The following is a 21866-nucleotide window of genomic DNA, read 5'->3' on the forward strand; positions in this document are numbered from 1 at the left end:
TTTGTGAGTAGCATTAAAATTGCTCCTTCCAGTTACATGCAGTTCAAGCACAGCAATCATAAGGAGGTGCATTGCTTTAGTCCTTCTTAGCAGTTGTCCATTTAATTGCTGAAACTTCTTTGCTGATTAGGTGGATAAACACTTTCAATGTGTACTTTCGCTTTGCTTCCCCAGACTTTTTGGTATGGCATACAGGTCTCCATTTTAGACCATTAACAGACAAAAGCTCACCAGGATTTACATACTGGACCCCATCTAGTGCATAACTGACCGAGCAAGCTAACAGCGTTATGAGCAGCAGACTAGTCAAAACATACAGCCCTTAAACCACAAGTTCAAAGGAAGGAATTCTCCGTAAATATCTGATTAAAGACCAGGCATGACATTTTATCCATAATCAGTAGCAGAATAAAGCCTCCAGGTGCACTTTATTTCAGTCAGATGGAATTCCAATGTAATGACGACACAGGACTTGGAACACTCTGAGCTGCATACTAAGGCACGCAGAGCCACTGCCCTTTGTCACCTTACAGGCCCGAGCTTGGAGACAGTGCCATAGCAACAGGCCAGAACCAACGTGACACAGGGTATCACCATAGCATCTTTCATATCTGATTAGTTCAACTTTAACAGAGTAACAGAGCAACATCAGCAGATGTGATAGTGGAAAATGTACAGAGGAAGATAAGGAAGGGGAAGTACAAAGTTAATGTGAGGAGTGGTTTTGGAACGTGGGAAAAAATACAGCTATGTGGAGAGTGCTGAAGAGTGCTACGGATCTCGGTGCTGAGAGGGGAGATGAACTGAAAGAACATTGGAATTACTATCTTAAAGATTCAGGTGGAGAGAATAATAACATTTACTCCAATTATCACAGTGAGGTTTAACACCACACAAGCCAGACCACTTGACAGGCACCAGTGCTTCTAGTTTTACAGGTTACCCCCCTTCACCAGCAATGAACTGTGGCTCTAGCATACACTAGCTAGAAATGCATTGCAGCAACCTGTCAAAACTTTTTCAAAGCCTTCCTGACACATCTGACTTCCACCACCAAGGTGGGAAAGGGCAGCAGACTCATGGGAAGACGTTTCCCCCAAGTCACAGATCACTGTTTTCAAATGATTTTGCTGTGTTTCAGTTTTTGCTATTTTAAATAATAGAACCTCCCTATTGTAACCTTCTGTTCGGCTAGTGGCTTAATCTAGGGGATGACAGCCCCTGGCTCTGCAAAGCTTAAGAAATCTCATTTGGGTGGCTGCTGCACAATGTGTCCCAAGATGATAGTGAGGTTAAGAACCCATCTTATCACACGAGGGGACCATTCGAAAGTTTTACAATAACAAGATGGAACCTGTCCTTGCGCCAGTTAATATGGGCAATAAATGATGGTGTTATCTGCCGAATTAAAAATCAGTAGAGGGCAGAGATAACCAGAAACAGGCAAGTGGAAGAGGAATTTGCTATTAAGAATGGATTTTAAATTATTCTTTCACAAGCCAAATTTTAACATTAATTTTGTTTAACAACTTGCCATTAAATTCCTTTCTGTGCTATCACAACTCCTGTGTGCTACCTTCCATCTATTATTTGACAGGGGCAATGTGCAGTGCCACAGTTTTTTCTTTATTAGCCGGTTCTGAACATTTGAAGGCAGTAATAAACCTGAAATATTAATGTTTACTGGCTGAATAATCAGGTGTCATTTCCTTATTGAAGTCTGAGGCAATCAGATCGATTGCAGAGGTCAAAATTTCTGTTAAATGAATAAAAATACTCACAGCACTGGTTGCAACAAGAAAGAGTGTGAACTAGATGACCATAGCATCTTAGATATTTTCTCCTTTGTGCTGCCACTGTACATAAATCCTATTTTTGTACAAAAATCTGCAATTTGGGTGGGTGAGGATGGGGGGGGGGGGGGGGTTTGCGGGCTTGTCAGAAATGGAATTACTGTTCCAGATGATTGACTCTAGCAGTAAAAGGAACATCTAAGTTAAAAGACTAGAGGGCAGCTTTTACAAATCAATACTATTTGCTCTGATTTCCAGTTCCTGTGTCACTAGGCTGCCAATTCATGTTTAAAGTTTAAAGGTCATGGGCCCTGCAGGATCTCCCTTCTCTCCACTTTGTGGATGAGTAATGGAGCAGGACTTGCTATCCTCTGCACTGACGTCTTCAGACATCTGTGTACCTCCCAGCTGTGGAGTGCATATTCATTAAAATCTACTCTCAATAGGAAATTCCTCTTGGGGAAGGTAGCTATTTTTGTGTTGAACCCAGAAGGTGAAAAAAAAATCTGTGCAGCATCTTTGTCTACAGCAAGGTGGTATAAGGGGACCTATCTATAACGTTTACATCTGAACACATAATAACTTATTAATGCTAAGAACAGTTTAAGCAGGGGAACTTGTCCAGATCAAGCACTACTGAACAATTGCACTAGTGAAGCTCATTACAGTAAAACCCTGATAATCCGACATGCTTAGAACTTAAATTGTGCTGGACTAGTGTATGCAACCACACAAGTATTTCATTTCACCTTTTTTCAATGTTACACTTGTAAAATCAATTGCCCTGTAAAGCCACACTCTGGACTGCAGCTCTAGCCAGAGACCTACTGGTGTTCCTGATCCCAACCGTGAGCTCTGGCTACACACCCTGCTTACATCCACCTAGTTCATATTCTGGAGTAACTCTTGAGTCAGGTGTCAATATTATCAGGATCTCTGAAACAGTGGACCCTAGGGTTTTAACTTCATCTGGTTAAACTTCGAAATGGGGAGGAATTTACAGACGATATGTTGGGCTCAGACCCTTCAAGAGTATTGAAGGAGTGTTTCGCCTCAAAATGTCGACTGCTTATTCCTCTCTGTAGATGCTGCCTGACCTGGTGAGTTCCTCCAGTATTTTGTGAGGTTACTTTAAATTTCCAGCATTTGCAGAATTTTATATATTTAAAATTTAAACATGTCACTTTTTAAACCTCATCCATCTGCAAAATCATGGTGTGAATCAAAAGCTAAACAACAAGAATGGAATCCATTTCTCTGTAAAATAGAAACAGGACTTCAATAATCTTAATAAAAATCTTAGGGAAGATTAGATGAAAAGACAGGATTTGAATAATCATCTGAAAGTTTCAAAATTTGAGTGCTGGAGCTCGTCCACCCACAGTTCAATCCTCTCCATATTCCTCCGGTGCTGGGCATGTCTCCCTGGCATGGGAATGTTCTGCCCACAGAAACAACATCAACTCAGTGCTGAATAGCAGCTGTAGAACAACACTGGTGCCCTTGATCATCAGACATATAAAGGGCAGTAGACAGCTGAGGAACCAGCTATCCCCGCCAATGGTCTAGCTGCTGCAGAACAATGCTCTCTTTAATGTTTTCATTATAACAACCAGCTGTGAGGAGGTGAGAATGGATACAATTCTCAAACCTCTACAGAGGGGTCAATGTGGGCATTATAGTGAGTGAACAAGTTCTGTGGGAGCAGACCAGAAATGAATCACCAAGATGACCCCAATCAGCCCTGGTATAAATATGTCATGAGCTGACATAGCTAACGAGAACAATGGAACAAAATCCAGGAGTTGAGCGGCAGACATGCAACATATTTTAGTCTGCCCTTTACTCAAGGACAGCCTATGGGCAGGTTGAAGTCTTGCCAAGGCAAACTTTCAAGCTTTGTATTGCTGGTTGGGACATGAGAAGACAAAAGCATATATGCTAATTGATGAGATCATCACCTTTAATAATGCTGACCTTGTGTGCTGTCTGTGTAGAGTTCTATCCTGACCTTGGGTACTGTCTGCATGGAGCTTGTGTACTCTCCCACATCAAAGACAGGCAGACTGATAGGTTAGTTGATCACATAAATTGTCCTGAAGTAATTGTTAGATTCTGGAGGTATTGCTAAGAACGGAGGGAGGATATAAAAATGAGATTAATGTAGGATTAGTGTGAATGGATGCCTGATGGCTGGTGCGGACTTGGGGGTGGAGGGAAGCTTTGAAGGCTGTGCTTCTGAGTTGTAATCCCTCTGCTTTTGAATGCATAGAGTGGCCAAAGTAGCTGGGATCAAGTCGTTGGACACCCATTGATTAGGAGACAGGGCACAAATCCCAACACTTTCAATTGAGGGGCCATAATTCAAGTAATGAAACCATTCTGAAAGTTAAAATGCTGATCTTTGTAATTCCTATGATGTAATCAATCAAACTGTTGACATTGAATTTGGTGACATTCTGCATTGATGGAGATCTGCAACACTTATCCGGTATGGGTTTGTATCTAGCTTAAAACTGATCCTGGAATGACCCAACAATCCACTAAATTAAGGGATGATCCATAAATATGAACTAGGCAGTAGGAGCATCTTTCCTTGAAGGGATAAAGGAATACTAAGCTCTGTGAATATGATCACCAACATAAGGTAGTCAAGGTCAAGAGCAAGTGATTCCAATATTTCCAAGCTGACTATTAGGCAGGAATTAGGAAACAAGAGAGATATTATATATTGTCACTCAAACTGAGAAATAAATGACATCATGGAGGAGATACAAGAGGCTGAAGACACAGATTCATTTTAGGGGCAGTGTCTACTCCTCTACTGTTAGATTTGTGAACAGCTCACGGACACTACCTCACTCTTTTGCTCTCATTTTACATGACTTATTTTTTATGTTTCTTCTTTTAAATTAGAATAATTTGCATATATTGCACTACATAGCTGCCACAAATCAACAAAATTTCATAACAAATGTCAGTGATAATAAACCTGATTCTGATAAGAAACCAAAGGATCCCAGTGTTTACAAAATGTGGTGGTGGAAAGGATGGGCTTTAAAGACCAATTGAAATACCAAAGTAATAAAAGTACTTTTATAAAATTCTTTCCCTATACACATCAGTGTTGCCAGTAACATGTTAATCTGAGAGAGGCGCCAAAAAACTATTGTCAAGAAAGTAAAATATAGATTATCTACACTATATTTGAGATTTCTGTGGAGCTTGTTTATAAACCCCAAGGCAATGTAATAAAAAGAAATAAAACTTTTAGCAAATGTTACCAGGCATGACTTTGGGCTAGACATTTTCTTGTGCAAAATAACATTAAAATATGCTGAGTGAACTTTATTTTCTACCACAATAATTTAAATGTGCAGATTCTTTATGTGTTTGTAGAAAGCTTCTGGAACTTAGTCTCAGTCCTTCATGCACATGCACAGAGGTCTTATAGACAATAGACAATAGGTGCAGAAGTAGACCATTCGGCCCCTTGAGGCTGCACCGCCAGTTTGAGATCATGGCTGATCAATTACTATCAATACCCAGTTCCTGCCTTGTCCCCATATCCCTTGATTCCCCTATCCATAAGATACCTATCTAGCTCCTTCTTGAAAGCATCCAGAGAATTGGCCTCCACTACCTTCTGAGGCAGTGCATTCCAGAACCCCACAACTCTCTGGGAGAAGGTTTTTCCTTAACTCTGTCCTAAATGACCTACCCCTTATTCTCAAACCATGCCCTCTGGTACTGGACTCTCCCAGCATCTGGAACATATTCCCTGCCTCTATCTTGTCCAATCCCTTAATAATCTTATATGTTTCAATCAGATCCCCTCTCAATCTCCTTAATTCCAGTGTGTACAAGCCCAGTCTCTCTAACCTCTCTGCGTAAGACAGTCCGGACATCCCTGGAATTAACCTCGTGAATCTACGCTGCACTTCCTCAACAGCCAGGATGTCCTTCCTTAACCCTGGAGACCAAAACTGTACACAATATTCCAGGTATGGTCTCACCAGGGCCCTGTACAAATGCAAGAGGATTTCCTCGCTCTTGTACTCAATTCCCTTTGTAATAAAGGCCAACATTCCATTAGCCTTCTTCACTGCCTGCTGCACTTGCTCATTCACCTTCAGTGACTGATGAACAAGGACTCCGAGATCTCTTTGTATTTCTCCCTTACCCAACTCTACACCGTTCAGATAATAATCTGCCTTCCTGTTCTTACTCCCAAAGTGGATAACCTCACACTTATTCACATTAAATGCCATCTGCCAAGTATCTGCCCACTCACCCAGCCTATCCAAGTCACCCTGAATTCTAACATCCTCATCACATGTCACACTGCCACCCAGCTTAGTATCATCAGCAAATTTGCTGATGTTATTTTTTATGCCTTCATCCAAATTGTTAACGCAAATGGTAAACAGCTGTGGTCCCAATACCGAGCCCTGTGGCACCCCTCTAGTCACCCACCACCTGCCATTCCGTGAAACACCCATTCACCGCTACCCTTTGCTTTCTATCTGCCAACCAGTTTTCTATCCCTGTCAATGCCTTCCCCCCGATGCCCTGAGGTTTGATTTTACCCACCAACCTTCTATGTGGGACCTTATCAAATGCCTTCTGAAAATGGAGGTACACTACATTCACTGGATCTCCCCCGTCTAACTTCCTGGTTACATCCTCGAAAAACTCCAACAGATTAGTCAAGCATGATTTACCCTTGGTAAATCCATGCTGGCTCAGCCCAATTCTATCACTGCTATCTAAATATGCCACTATTTCATCCTTAATAATGGACTCTAGCATCTTTTCCACCACCGATGTCAGGCTGACAGGTCGATAGTTCTCTGTTTTCTCCCTCCCTCCTTTTTTAAAAAGTGGGATAACGTTAGCCATTCTCCAATCCTCAGGAACTGATCCTGAATCTAAGGAACATTGGAAAATGATTACCAATGCATCTGCAATTTCCAGGGCCACCTCCTTTAGTACCCTAGGGTGCAGACCATCTGGACCTGGGGATTTGTCAGCCTTCAGTCCCATCAGTCTTCTCATCACCATTTCTTTCTGAATGTCAATCTGTTTCATTTCCTCTGTTACCCATGTCCTTGGCCCATCCATACATCTGGAAGATTGCTTGTGTCTTCCTTAGTGAAAACAGATCTAAAGTTCTCATTAAATTCTTCTGCCATTTCTCTGTTTCCCATAATAATTTCACCCAATTCATTCTTCAAGGGCCCAACATTGTTCTTAACTATCTTCTTTCTCTTCACATACCTAAAAAAGCTTTTGCTATCTTCCTTTATATTCCTGGCTAGCTTGCGTTCGTGCCTCATTTTTTCTCCCCGTATTGTTTTTTTAGTTAAGTTCTGTTGTTCCTTAAAAACTTCCTAATCATCTGTCCTCCCACTCACCTTAGCTCTATCATATTTCCTTTCTTTTTTAATGCTATGCAATCTCTGACTTCCTTTGTCAACCACTGTGGCCCCTTTCTCCCCTTTGAATCCTTCCTTCTCTGGGGGATGAACTGATTTTGCATCTTGTGCATTATTCCCAAGAATACCTGCCATTGCTGTTCCACTGTCTTTTCTGCTAGGATATCAGTCCAGTCAAATTTGGCCAGCTCCTCCCTCATGGCTCCATAGTTTCCCCTGTCTATCTTGGGATATATAACTTACTATTGATGTCCTTTGCTCAAAATTTTGGAAGTCCAGGTGAAATTCATAAAAACTGTGGTCATCGATACTGGAAAAAGTCCTAAGCTGAGGGTAGACATCTGCTTTTGGGGGGGAGGGTCCACTGTCACTAAAGCCACTGACCGGGAATCACCAGATACTGATGATCACCCTTTCCTTTAACCTTCTCATCTGTAGTGATCACCTCAACTTTGATGCTCTTGAGGCCAAATGAAATCAGATTCAGATTCACTTATTTATCATGTATATATCAAAACACACAGTGGAGTGTATCATTTGCATTAACAACCAACACACCCTTACCATGTGCTGGGGGTAGCCAGAAGTGTCGCCACACGTTCTAGCATCAATGCAGTATGTCCACAATGCTTAGCAGAACAACGCAAACAACAACAGCAACAAAACCAGCCAATTTCCACCCTCCAACACACTGACACAAACACACAAACAGTGCTTCAACCCCAGAACAGACTATCATGGAGCTGCAGCAGACACAAGCCTCCGACTTTCCCATTATTGTTTTTAATGCTCACAACAGATTTCCTCACATTGTCTCTTCCAGTTATGTACTCGTCCTTCCTATATCATCCACTTTCTGGCTACCTTCCCAGCCTTCTCCATTGACTTTTCCATGAAGCCACCATCTTGCCATCTGTCACTTTATTACATTGCACAACCCTGCACACCCCAAACAAAATCTGCTCAGTATCACCCTCTCCAAGAATGCTATGCTACACAATGATGGGGAATGCAGAGTTAAAGTCTTTTACAGCTCCTGGAGATTTAAGGCTTATTTTAATACTTCTACTGCCTTGGGCCTCCTGCACATGCAAATCAAATGCGTCTCAGTACCTTTGTCCCCATCATATAATAGCTCAACAGATCCTGAGAATACAGGTGTCAAGAATTTCTCATTCAAATGTTTATTAAAATTAGCTCAAACTGAGTCCTCTAATTGTAATATTATTTGGGAATTTAAGCACCAGTTTCTCCAAATATTCTTATTTCATTACACAGGTGGAGATGACCTAAATCTTGCAAGATTTCTTAAGCAAATTCTAAAAGTACGAGACTGTGACTCCTCCCCCATGTTAAAGCATGTTAATTCATTTCCAACCACTTTCAATTACTGTTTTTATGACTGTTTTTCCAAATGTTTTCTGCTTGTCAATTGCAGTGCTAGATTTTAAATGCACAAGTTGTCATCACGGTGTACAGAAGATGCATTTGAACTACTTAAACGTAGATTCTGCAAACCTCTCTGTGGTTATGCAACCTTTTTACAAAAGACTACAGAGTACCAAAGTAACCTGATAATTTTCCCCATTCAAATCAAACTCTGAGCTGATTTTAAACTGCATAAATGCAGCATATAAAGCCACTCTACATATGAAGATTTCTCGGTGGCCATGTAGCTCAGGGGAGAAAGAAGCTCCAAAATACTAAATCTTTGCTATTTATGTCATTATACAAAATTATTTAATGGGCATTTAAAAAATTCAAATCGATCTTAAACATACATTTGATATGGTGTTTACAATGCATTAAATGTTGGATAAAAAGAAAAGTACATTGCATAAACCTATTCCCATATTTTCCTCTGACTTTCAGGGACATTAAATGATGTGGATTAAACTGATTAGTTGCCATTCTTTGGTTTAATTATGAGATGCACCTCCACGGATTCAACACCATTAACAGATTTCAGCTTTTTGCTTGATCTCCAGCTTTCACTTCAATGATGTTGTGCAACAGCTTCCAGCAAGATGTGAACCTGGAGCCTGCGAGTACAAGAGGTCAGAAGGGCAGGCTCCATACTTATCCCTGTAGTGCTAGACTCAGACAGGGGCTAAGAAATTGAAATTAAAACAATATGTGCGATATAAATCTTTAATCAACCTTGTTGTATCAACCTCATCCTGACATTCCACTCAGTCTTTGGAGATTAGTCAACAGTACTTTGAAAATGGATTACTTTCCCCTAAAAGTGCTGCCTTTTGGGAACCAAACACAGGTTGAGGTCTCAGAGGAGAAAGTTTTACAGTTAGCAAAAGATTATAGACATGGAAATACAGGGACCTTGGTCTTTCTACTTTATAGTTTTTGGCCAAACTTATATTGACTCTGTGTATTTTAATCGCAGTTACTAATCCCATTAGAAAACAAACAGCAGCGATGTAAAAGGCATACTGACAGATACTTGTCACTGAAGCTGTGCAGACTAACTTAAGAAGGACTCCTCCTCCACAAAGGTCTCCGGTTTACTGAGTGCAGGAGGTGGGCCGTCTAAGCTCTGGCCGCTGAGCGGTTGCTGAAAAGCATTTTAAGTTTCTCAGGTAATTTGCTGCATGATGACTGACTAACTGCAGGCAGGCAGCTCAAAGCAAAGGCTGGCATGTGTAAAAACAAGATCAAATTAGAATCATATAGTACAGAACACAGGCCCTTCAGCCCAAAAGGTTCATGCTGACTGTCCAACAATGCATCACCAGCCACCTCAACATAATCTTGCACTTTATCATTATCCTGTACTGCACTTTTTCCAGTAGGTTGTACACTTTATTCTGCATTTTTACTGTTTTACCTTATTCTACATCAATGCACTATGCAATGATTTGGTCTGTATTAACAGTATGCATGGTAAACTTTTCACTGTATCTCGGTCCATGTGACAATAATAAATCAAAACCAAATGACTGTTGCATAGTGAGCTAGTCCGATACGCCTACAGTTGCCCAATACACCTTCCTTGTTCAAATATTTATCAAAATATCATTTAAATGTTAATAATGTGACAGTCTTAACCATTGTTGTCATTCCAAATACGCACCACCCTTTTCATGAAGTTGCCCCCAATGTCCTTTTTAAATTTCTTGCCTCTGATCGTAAACCTATGCCATCTTGTTTTTAGCATCACCCCCTACCTGGGATAAAGACTACATAGGCTATGCTCCTAATAATCTTATAAACCTCTATCAGATCACCCCTCAATATTCTGTGTTCCAGGGAATAATGTCCAAGTTTATGCAACTTCTTCTTGTAATTCAGGGAACATACTGACAAATCTTTTCTGTAAGCTTTCTAGTTTAATAATGTCTTTCCTCTAATGGGGGTGACTAAATCTGTACACAATTCTCCAAGTGCAGCTTCAACCACGTCTTATACATGTGCCACATAACATCCTGACTCCTTTACTCATTACTCTGAAATGTGACAAGCATCTTTCTCACCACTCTATCTACCTGTGACATTACTTTCAGCAAACAATACACTTGCATCCTTAGATTGGTCTGTTCCATAGTTCTCCCCAGGGTCCCATTATTGACAGTACAAGTCCTATCCTGGTTTGATTTTCCATACATCATATTCAAAAACTGGTAACTATTTGCCAATCCTCTGTCCACATGCCCAGTTGATCAGAATCCCCCTACTATTTTTCATAAACTTCTGCACTATCTACAACACCATCTATTTTAGTATCATCAGCAAATTTACTAACCACGCCTTATACATTCAAATTGTTGTTTTTAAAAAAAAGTAAATTACAAACAAGATCCCAGCACACCAATAGTCACAAGTCTCCAGTCTGAGAAACAATCCTCAATCAACTCTCTTCTCTTTCTACCACGGAGCTAATTATCAATCCAATCTGCTATCTCTCCTGGATCTCATGCACTCAAACCTTTCAGAGTAGCTTGCCATGAAGGGTCTTGTCACAGGTCTTGCTAAAGGCAAAATGGATAACATCCACTGCCCTATCCTCATCTATCCTCTTAGTTATCTTCTCAAAAACCTCCAGGAGACTTGTCTGGCATGATTTCTCATGGCGACCCTGGATGAGAACCCAACTCTCCAAATAGTGGCTGATCCTGCCCCTCAGATGCCCTACAGCATTACAAGACTCACTGGCCTGTAGACCTCTGGCTTATTTTTGCTATCCCTTTTGAACAATGATACCACATTAGCCTCTTTCGAGTTCTCCAGAACTTCACCTGTGGCCAGAGATGAAATTATTGCAAGGGCCTCTACAATTACTTCTCACTTCCCGCAAGCACTGAGAATATGCTAGGCCAGGCCCTGGGGATTTATCCATCTTTCTTGGGGTTTTAAATGCAGAATATTGACAAAAGGAGTCATCTTGTCTCCCATTTTGGCAAATGCTTATTCATTCCACCACAGTCGAAGAGTAGCTACAGAAGGTACTGAATTTATTCGCTGGGACTCTAATAACACCTACCAAAATTATGCCTTGATCACTAAGGAATGCAAAAGCAGGAAAACACTGGAGCACCACCAACTGCATATTCCCCACGAAGATGCACAATGTCATGGCTGGGAAGAATTATATATAATTAAGGAACATAGTTTAGTATATATTAAATTAGTGCCCTTTTTTAAAATAGAGAGGTAGAGTTCATGTGCTCAAAGTCCATTCAGAAATCAGATGACAGAGGGAAGTAACTGTTCCTGAATCACTATGTGCAAGCCTTCAGGCTCCTGTACCACCTCCTTGGTGGTACCAATGAGAACAGGGTGATAGGGATCTTTAATGATGGATGCTGCCTTTTCGAGGCATCACTCTCTGAAGATGTTCTGAATGCTATGGAGAGTAATGCCCATGATGGGGCTGACTAAGTTTACAGCTTTCTGCAGCTTACTTCAATCCTGTGCAGTAGCTCCCCTGCTCCCACTATACCAGGTGGTGATGCAGCCAGTTAGAATGCTCTCCATGGTACATCTATTTGGTATCATACAAAATCTCCTCAAACTCAGAGAAATGGAGCAAATGTCATGCCCTCTTTATAGCTGCATCAATATGTTGGGCTCAGAATAGATCCTCAGAGGTACTGACACTCAGGAACTTGAAATTGCTCACTCTTTCCACATCTGATCCTACTATGATGACTGGTGCGTGTCCCCTCGCTCTACCCTTCCTTAAGTCCACAATCAGTTCTTTGGTCTTACCGATGTTGAGTGCAAGGTTGGTGCTGTAACACCACTCAACTATCTGATCCAGCTGCACCCCTCATCATCATCTGAAGTTCTACCAACAGTAGTTGTGTCATCAGTAAATTTATAGATGGTATTTGAGCTGTGCTGAGCCACACAGTCATGGGCTCAGAGAGTAGAGTAGTGGGCCAAGCACACATCCCTGAAGTGTGCCAGTGTTGATTGTCAGCAAGGTAAAATGTTATTTCTGATCTGCACAGACTGAAATTACTTCAGTTCACATTTTGGTGTTTCAACCTAGCTGGACTTCATGCATGGTATCTGTGTGAACTGGTTCCAACTTGTGCAATATACGAATGCAGATGAAATGGAAAAACAAAGTCCATGTCTACACTAAACGGGAAAGTCACAGAAGAACAATGAAACACTAATTTACCAAGCTCTAGTTTCACAAATCTGTAGCATTACTGCAATTTCAGAAAACTGGGCAAAGAGAATCAGAGATATTTCAGAATTTAAGAAAAGTTTAGTTTGTTCTGTTGCACCTTTGCCAAGAGTGAAACTGTAGCTGTTATTGAACAGAAGTCAGTGGATCTGGAGGCAAGAGCTTGGCATATTTACAAAGTGTGCAGAATAGACTGTGTTACAGCATTACTTACAATAGGTAAGCTTGAACTAAGAGTATAATAGTTTTCCATTATTAACTTACCACTCAAACAAAGGGCATACAACTGATTTACATGTTATTTTTTAATTTTTTTTAAAAGGGAAGTGTAAATAACCTGACTAAATTAATCACTCTTTTTTCCATTGAACCAAGTGAAGAAATTTACTGCTCAGCTCTTTCTACCAAAACAGTTTGTTCCGGGATTAATTTATGTTATATAAATGTACATAAAACAGAATGCAATGATGTATAGTGAGCAGTGAAATTCCCCCACTGTTAGGAAACAGTAAGGGTAACTGCACATCCTATGTACCATTAGTATAACACCATGGAGTTACAGCACTCCACTATTTGGGGAAATGATTTATCATTCAGATTGCTAACAATTTGACATTTTCACCACCTCAAGGGATTTTACTTTACATAAAACTACAGCATTCCAGCAGAGAAATAAGGCTATAAGTAACACAAGTAAAATATATACCATATCCTGCCAAACACTTGCCCGGAATGTATTAACTTGGATGGTCGAATGTGCACATATAATACTGTTTTATGTACATCTATATAACATAAATTAAATCTTGAATAAACTTTGATATCTAGTTACCAACCATATTCTTCTCTCCCAAGCCACTCAACTTGAATCAGATCATTTATGGCTTCTCTTTGTTACTTGGCCTAGAGTTGACAAATTCTGCCCCGATAAAAGATAAAATTCCTGGAAGAAATGAAAACTATGATCATCATTTCCATAACTCTTTGATTAGAACTCATTTGGTGCTGTGTTCAGTTCTGGGCATTGTACATTGAAAGAAATATACTATATCTTAATATATGGAATAAAATGACTTGACTAAGGTGTTCCAGATAATTAAATGATTTGATATTGGACGGTAACTCAACCTATTCTTATAAGGCATGCTCCCCAATCCAGGCAATATCCTTGAAGATCTCCTCTGCACCCTTTCTGTGGCTTCCATGTCCTTCCTGCAGTGAGACGAACAGAATGACCACAAGTGGGGTCTGACCAGGGTCCTATATAGCTGCAACATTACTTCTTGGCTCTTAAACTCAATCCCACGGTTGATGAAGGCTAATGCACCCTATGCTTTCTTAACCACAGAGTTAACCTGTGTAGCAGCTTTGAGTGCCCAAGGACTCGGACCCCAAGATCCCTCTGATCCTCCACACTGCCAAGAGTCTTACCATTAATACTATATTACCCCATCATATTTGACCTACCAAAATGAACCACCTCACACTTATCGGAGTTGAACTCCATTAGCCACTTCTCAGCCCAGTTTTGTACCTTATCAATGTCCCACTGTAACCTCTGATTGCTCGCCACACTATCCACAACACTCCCAAACTTTATGTCATCAGCAAATTTACTAACCCATCTGTCCACTTCCTCATCCTGGTCATTTATTTAAAAAACAGAGAAGGGGTCTCAGAACAGATCCCTGAGGCACACCACTGGTCACCTCCAAGCAGAATATGATCTGTCTACAAGCAATCTTTGCCTTCTGTGGGCAAGCCAGTTCTGGATCCACAAAGCAATGTCTCCTTGGATTCCATGCCTCCTTACTTTTTCAATAAGCCTTGCATGGGGTACCTTATCAAATGCCTTGCTGAAATCTATATATACTACATCTACAGCTCTATCTTCATCAATCTGTTTAGTCACACCCTCAAAAAATTCAATCAGTCTCGTAAGGCATGACCTGACTTTGACAAAGCCATGCTGACTATTCCTAATAATATTATGCCTCTCCAAATGTTTGTTAGTCCTGCCTCTCAGGATCTTCTCCATCAACTTACCAACCACTGATTTAAGACTCACTGGCCTATAATTTCCTGGACTATCTCTACTCCCTTTCTTGAATAAGGGAACAACATCCACAATCCTTCAATCCTCTGGAACCTCTCCTGTCCTCACTGATGATGCGAAGATCATTGCCAGAGGCTCAGCAATCTCCTCCCTCGCTTCCCAGAGTAGCCTGGGATACAACCTGTCTGGTCCCGGTGACTTATCCAACTTGCTTTACAAAAGCTCCAGCACATCCTCTTCCTTGACATCTACATGCTGAAGCTTTTCAGTCTGCTGCAAGTCATCACTACAATCGCGAAGATCCTTTTCTATAGTGAATACTGAAGCAGAGTACTCATTAAGTACCTCAGCTATCTACTCCAGTTCCATTCACACTTGATTGGTCCTATTCTCTGGTTGTTGACTACAGGAAGAATGCAGACAGACAAGGTTCCTTGGCTTATGCATCACCGAGGATCTCACGTGGTCTGTACATACCAGTTGTGTGGTGAAAAAAAGCACACAGCACCTCTTTCACCTCAGACAGTTGAAGAAATTTGGTATGGGTCCCCAAATCCTAAGGACTTTCCACAATTGAGAGCATCCTGAATGGCTGCATCACTGCCTGGTATGGGAACTGTACCTCATTCAATCGTAGGACTCTGCAGAGAGTGGAGTGAACAGCCCAGTACATCTGCAGATATGATCTTCCCACTATTCAGGGCATTTCCAGAGACAGATCTGTAAGAAGGGCCCAAGGGAACCCAGTCATTCCAGCTGCTACCATCTGGGAAATGGTACTGCAGCATAAAAGCTAGGACCAACAGGCTCCGGGACAGCTTCTTCCACTAGACCATCAGACTGATTAATTCATGCTGGCACAACTGTATTGACTGTCCTGTTGTACATACTATTTTTCACAAATTACTGTTAAGATTTTTACTTATGTATGTGAAGGATGTAAATAATAAAGTCAATTCAATTCAATATTAGGTATCTATCTTCCAAGCACTTGTCAGAATGATGACACAAATTTTTCAAGAGGTTTGGGACTTCTGTTTGCGTGAGGGCTTTCATAACTGATTCTGATTGCCAAGGTGACCCTCTGTATGAAAACTCGAAGCAGAATAGTGGAATAGCCCCAAGAAACTGAATACTCCATTGCTACTGCCATTTGGAAGAGTAGATTCAAAACAAAATCCAGGAAGGGAAAGAAAGATTCTAGTTAAAAAGTAAAGAACTAGGCAGAAAGAAATTATTTACTAACCCTTGGAATGAGAATCCTGTTTCAAATATCCCCATTCAGTACTAATGAAGCTGAGGGACACTGCTGGAACACAAATCTCCTCATTAATAAGGCACTTGTGCTGTCAAGTAGATGCCATGACCTGTTAAAGTGAAGTTTAATTGGCAGAGCAAGCAATGCCATTATTTTCCTTTCTGGGCGACATGCAATACAGCTGGCCAGAGCAGAACTTGGTTCAAAGCAATGTTATACTGATATTCAGTCACATTCATTCTATCTATCTATGCAAGTCAACTTGAAGCTATTATTTCAGAAAATTCACTAACCATATCATTATTGATTAAAATTGGTGTGTTAGTGAGAGCTCAGTTCTGCCAACTGCTTATCAGATACAGTACATCAGCAAAGTAAATGTCTGAAATGAAACATTTCAGACATTTAATTTACTGAGGGAAGCAGGGATTAAAAATGCAAGAACTGGAGATGAACTGATGTTGTGTCTGTGAGAGAGACTCCAATGTTTTACTTGTCCTTTAATTACTCTGCACTTTCCAGCAGTCAAGCTTGTGCCTTTAAGGTTCTACATCCCTTTTTGATTAGTTTTACCACCAAAACGATTCAGATCATGGGAAAAGTGATCACCTTAGGCAATGACATCAGTAAATAGTATTTTTTTAAATTTTATCAACGCTGAAATCATAAAATAGCAGGCTTATTTGTACACAGCACAAATGAATGCTTCATTAATCTGTTACCCGACCTCCTAAATGTGAACAGCCTTTTCTTTTCCCCTTACCATAAATATCCCTTTCCAATTTAATTTGGTGATGTAAGGACATGTTTTGTAATATCAGAAAATACCAGGGATCACATAAGCTTCTTTCTAGATTATCTCCTGCCTGTATCATTGCAGCTATTTTGCTTAAACTATCTTTCAATATTTTCTAAATTTATCCTGTTTGTTAAATGCCTTTTTAAGCCTGGACAAGCTTTTAATTTCAAAGCTTTGTCGGGAATTTAATGTCTATTATACTAAATATATATACTTGTTAACAAACACCAAGCTGTAAATTCTTTCACAGATCTTCATAGTGTATGAAATTCATACTGAACAAGCCCATTCAGCTCCATGAGTATGTTTGCCATTCAATGATAATAATTACTGATCCATTCTAACAGATCAAGCTCTCAGTCCTAAAATACACACAACTAGAATACTCTCAAAGTAGACAGCCTGAGAATATACAGCAGAGCAGCACATGAATGTGCCTTTCAGTCTGCAATGTCTGTGTTGACAACAATGCCAATCTACACTGTACATCTGCCTTAAGTGGTCCATATCAGTCAATCCTCTGCCTGAGTATCTCTTAAACTTTGCTATCATATCTGCTTGCACAATTTCTGCTAAAATATTCAGAGCAACCACCATTCGCTGTGGATAAAAACTTGCCTCAAACATCCTTTCAGCTTTTTCACTTTCAACTTAAAGCTATGGTCCCTAATAATTGCTCTCTGAGAATAAGAATGATCTATCTACCCTATCTGCGCCCCTCATGAACTTATATACATCTATCTATTAAATATCCCTTGAGCATTTGAAACTCCAGAGAAAAAAAATGCAAGGTTGTCAAGTACCCTTGGATCTAGATAACATCCTGGTGAACTTCTTTTGCACCCTCACCAAGCTCTCCACGTTTTCCGGCAATGTGGTAACTGGAGCTGCACCCAATATTCCAAATATGATCTAACTGAAGTATTGTCCAGCTGCAAAATTACTTCCTGAATTTAAAACTCATTGTCTGAACAACTGAAGACAAATATACAAAACACCTTTATTTAAACACCCTCTACACTTGTGTTGCAACTTTAGTGGTGCTATGGATTTGTACCCCAAAAGATCTCTCTGTATGTTACTGTTCCCAAAGTTCCTGCCCGTTACCCCATTGGTGGCATCCGTCGGTCTCGGGAGACCATGGATCTACGCCTGGAGTTTCCAGGGCGCAGGCCTGGGCAGGGTTGTATGGGAGACCAGCAGCTGCCCAAGCTGCAGGCCTTCCCCGCTCTACACCACCGATGTTGTCCAAGGGAAGGGCACTAGGACCCATGCAGCTTGGCACCGGTGACGTCGCAGAGCAATGTATTGTTAAGTGCCTTGCTCAAGGACACAAACACGCTGCCTCAGCTGAGGCGTGAACCAGTGACCTTCAGGTTACTAGTCTGATGCCTTGCCCACTAGGCCACGTACCATTACCCCATACTTTCATCTTATATTTGACCTCCCAAAAAGTAACACATTATACATCCAGATTAAATTGTGCCATTCCTTGTGTTCTCTGCAAACTTACCAATCAGGCTATTTACATTTTTGGTAAACTAGGTTGAACAGGTGAATGTTGCCTGTTTGGGGCCCTGAATGGTGGTGAGGGAAGAGATGCAAGGTATTGCTTTCTTTTCTTTTACTGGTCACAGATGCAGTAGGGGTAGAAGAAAACCGAAGATCTTGTGAACCAAACACAGAACTAATGATACCTTCCACTCAACTGGCTTCATCTTTCACCTTCCAGTTTGTATTCCTCCTCCTCCCCCCCCCCCCCCACTTTCTTATTCTTCTGCCTTCCTTTCCAGTCTTGAAGAAGGGTTTTGGGCCAAGACGTAAGAGTGTTTTTCATGGATGCTGCTTGACTTGCTGAGTTCCTCCAGCATTGCGTGCGTGCGTGCAGCACTCTGGATTTTCAGCATCTGTTGAATTGCTCGTGTTTTTATTTTGCTATTGGTGTGTTGCTTTTTGTGTTCTGTGTTGTTCTGCTGAACATTTTCCTTGTACATGTGATGAATAAATCTGAACCTGAGTTGAACAGTCCAAGTTGCTGTACCTATTTGTTTCACATTAAAAATGGCATACTTTGGTGAAGATGATGTCAATGGTAGTTGACAATTTCTCCATTGCTGAAACATTAATTGTAAAATTATATGTGATTAAAAAAATTAAATCTGTTTCAAGGCTCCAGAAATCTCCTCTCATCTCACTCAATAACCTGAGATCGATCCTATCAGGCTCTGGGGACTTATCCAAGACCTCCTTCAGCTTGATTATCAATGTACCTTAAAGTATCAACTAACCACTGCCTGACCTTGCTGTCATCAGTGCCCTTCTCCTTGGTGAATACCAATAGTACTTATTTAGTATATTGTTTGTATCTTGCCTCCTTAGTCCTGGAATAGTCCTATCTTCTCTCTAGTTATCCTTTTGCTTTTGGTTTTCCTTTCATCCTATTTAGCCCTCCCAAATCCCTGTTTATTTTTCCCTTTTCCTTTATATTTCTGAAGGGCCCTCATTGAGTTCAGCTTCCTACACCTTGTCCTGGGTGGCAGAGTGAGATATGTCTCTAACAAAGGAGGTGTAAGGCATTCCTCCCCATCTGCTAGCCTGTAGGTTACCCTTGGGCAAAGTGTAATACCTGACTAGCCACACAATCAAGGTCATGTAAAGCCATGGGAGCAGCTGGTGCCTAACACTAGTCCTGTTTACTTGACCACTGATGTCAGGCAGACAATCACTGAAGAGAATTGATACCAGCTGGAGTAATCCATCTTGTAAAGACACTGCCCAGAAGGCGGCAATGGCAAATCACTTCTGTACAAAAGTTTTCCAAGAACACACATGGTCAAAGACCATGATCGCCCATGTCATATGACAAGGCACATAATGATGATGCTGCTGAAACCTCATATCTGGTTCTTTCTACTGTGTGACTAAATTGCAGCCTCTCTCATGAATCCAACCAACCTTTTTTTTTAAAAAAAGACATTTTACTGCCTCTAAGATCAAAATGGAGAAGGCTCTTGAAGTGCTCAAAGATAGAATTGATATAGATGTGTACTTAACAGGCAATACAGGTGTCGTCCTCCTCCCCCCCTTTACAAAGGTAGAGCATTCCTATGAAACCTTTCTTAAGCCGAAATGGCGTAAAGCAAAGAAACATTAATTTATATGGGAAATTTTTTTGTAAAAGAGAAAATCCTCTGTGTAATGTGAAAACAGGTTACTAATGTCGTTCTTTTGTAAAACCAAAGCTGCGTAAAACGAACATTCATAAAGCGGGGGACACCTGTATAGATGTAATAGTCCAAAGGGCTTATTTTTGTATTACATAATGTTTCTGTCACCTCTTAAATCTTCTAAACACTAGGAAATGCAGACCAAGTTGATACAATCTGTCCATATAGGTCAGATTTAAGCTACACATTCATCCTGCTCTATCAGCATTTCCTTCAAGGCATATCCTTCTCTGGGTGCCAAGCTTATAACTGAATACTGCGGTCTTAATTTTGTCAAACTTGTTGTGTACCTTGAACACACACTCAACATTTACACTGTCAATTTAGTATTTTTGTCTATCCGTTCCTGGTGGTAAACATGTACTAAACAAATACTCCAAGTTGTCTGCTATGCAATCTGGCAGCTGATATCCAGGTATCCTGTCACTGTAATACTACCACTGAATCAGAGATGCAAGTTGACTTTTAATGCTGTTTAATACAAGTAATCTAATCTAACTTGTGATTTTATACTGGTACTTACCTTGCACAGATTTCTGCAGACCACCATTTACTTAGTTAAAACAGCTTGCACTTATCCTAATGGCAGATTGGTTGATTTAGTTCTTGTTTGGAGTTGGGGAAAGAGAACTGGATTTTCCAGTATAAACACAAGGTACCAACTCACACACCCACATCTCCTGGAATTTAAGTTCAATAAACATCAGCATGGCCTTAAACACTTTCTGAAATCACCTCAGTTTCAACTATAAAAGACCCAACTGTTCACTGTTCTGAGAAAGTATCATATTGGCTGAAGACTTCTGGATCTTTAACCACAATAGATATGGTTGTTTGATCCCATTTTTAACCACAGTATTCCGGTATTTATTTATGTGGGAGAGCTTCTTTAGAAAATTAACAGAATTATCACCATCATAGAGAAATATCCATGCTCAATGGCTAGATATCAAAGGAGGAAACAAGAAGCAACATCTTGTGAAGTGTAAGTTCTCACAGATGTCTTCTGGGTTTAAGGGAAGAAAATCTTCCACACACTGTCACAGGTCTGGAGGCGTTCAACAGCTGAAGCTTGCATTAATGTCATCTATTTTTTTCTGGTTTATGTGCCGGCTTGTTGATCCTAGGATTGTGGTCTGGCCAAAGCTTTTTATCCCACAATAAATCTTATTCTATTTAAAAGCCACCGTCTTGCTAGATTTGACCCCAGGCCCTAATACACAAGAGCCTTTGATTATACAATCTTCAGTCAAATCTGGCTGCATCAAATGGAAGCTGTAAAGCAATGTCCGACCAAAGCAGTTCCTCAGAGAGGGAAGGTTAAGATGGCTATTCATAGGTATTGCTTATACCGCAGTTGGATGTGCATAATTATCCTTGCAGTTTTATAATTCAATGCTTTCCATCCAGAAGAACCAATTAAGATTGCTGACACTACATAAAAATTTTCTTCAGCAAATAACATGTTCCCTTACCACAGGTGGAACTAATACACTATGACAAGCTGATATCCAGATATCCTGCAAAAAGATGCTACGTTCAGAGTGGTAGTTTGGGCACAAGTGCACAGTAATGTTGGTAGATTTCTGATATTTATATTTCTGTGGTGAACTATGTGCCTGTCTGGACACGCCCCCTT

General features: G+C 40.6%; 1 protein-coding gene across 3 annotated transcripts in view; it reads right to left on the minus strand.

Moving 5' to 3' along the window:
* The window catches only part of fhod3b (formin homology 2 domain containing 3b), a 519315-nt gene that overhangs the window by 198973 nt on the left and 298476 nt on the right, over positions 1-21866 (minus strand). The window lies entirely within an intron of this gene.

This window comes from Hypanus sabinus, chromosome 20, assembly GCF_030144855.1.
Source record: "Hypanus sabinus isolate sHypSab1 chromosome 20, sHypSab1.hap1, whole genome shotgun sequence".
Classification (NCBI taxonomy): Eukaryota; Metazoa; Chordata; class Chondrichthyes; order Myliobatiformes; family Dasyatidae; genus Hypanus; species Hypanus sabinus.